Source organism: Kryptolebias marmoratus, linkage group LG21, assembly GCF_001649575.2.
Source record: "Kryptolebias marmoratus isolate JLee-2015 linkage group LG21, ASM164957v2, whole genome shotgun sequence".
Classification (NCBI taxonomy): domain Eukaryota; kingdom Metazoa; phylum Chordata; class Actinopteri; order Cyprinodontiformes; family Rivulidae; genus Kryptolebias; species Kryptolebias marmoratus.
Genome location: NC_051450.1, coordinates 23013150 through 23014354, shown reverse-complemented (window position 1 = coordinate 23014354; position 1205 = coordinate 23013150).

Genomic DNA, 1205 nt, shown 5'->3' with positions numbered 1-1205 from the left:
CCCCCCCCTCCTCCCGGTGAAATAACTTCTCCGAGCAGCAGCTGCAGCCGTCGCCTCGTGTGCGGCAGAAGAAATTAATATTTGGTCATTAGCATGCTGATGTTCACGCTGCTAGTCCTCCGGGAATACAGAGGTGTTTTATTTACCACGTGCACGGAACCCAGGTGTGTGCACGTGATGCGGGTCCTCCGACTCAGGTGTCTTCTCCGGGACTCAGAGAAGACACTCGGACAGCTTCCTGTCAAACTTCACAAACAGGAAGTGGATTTCTTGTTTTGTTTCTGAGGAAACGTTGAACAGGAGGAGATGAAAGCTGTGAGCTGCGGCCATCTTTAAGTCCAAACTTGAGCTCCTCAGACTGGATCTCCTGCTGCTGCTGGGTCATCATCTGCAGGAACGCTGAGTCATTGTCACACCTCCTTTCATTCCCAATGAAATCACCATAAATCAAACATTGTGTTTTTATTTGTGCGACGTTTCGTTTGTTTATCACCAGTTCTTCTGCTGGCCTTAAAGAGAATCCCATAAACACGTGTTCATGTCCAATAAAGCCCTCAGCTGAGTGTGTGAGGCGCCCCTCAGTCGCAGTTTGCAGGGGAAGCGTGTGTACCTGTGAGGTTGTTGTGGGATGACCTGAATCTGCCAGACGTTGCTGCCGGCGGTGTTCAGCTGATGCAGGCGCTCGCCAACTCTGCCTGGGATTAAACTCTGCCTGAGTTTGGAGAGCTTTGTCAACCCGAGGAAAAACACGGAAACCAACAGAAGTCAGATGAAACATTCATGAACTCTCTGCAGGAAAGTTAGACGCTGATGGTGACAGGAAACACAGAAATTGAACTGAAAAAGTAAATCCAAGCAGTTTGCAGCTACACGGAGCGGGCCAACTGAGCAAACATTCAGGGCAGGCAGAGGTCTTCTCCACAAACAGGTTAGATTAAAGAGAACGCTCACCTGCCTGAAGGGTCGTTAGCTGCGGCAGACATCTTTAATCGTGTTTACTTCATGCTCATCCAAGGATTACTGTCCGCCCACTGCTTCCTGGCAGGTTTCCTCCATAAGTCACAAACATTTCATTGTTAGTAACAAACAAGTGCTGGACTTTAAAAGAGTCCCAGATCCTTTACAGGACTGTGAACCATGAACTGGTTCACCTTGGGACCTGTCTGGTTTTTGGAAACAGACTCTGGATCAGAACCAGAACTCTG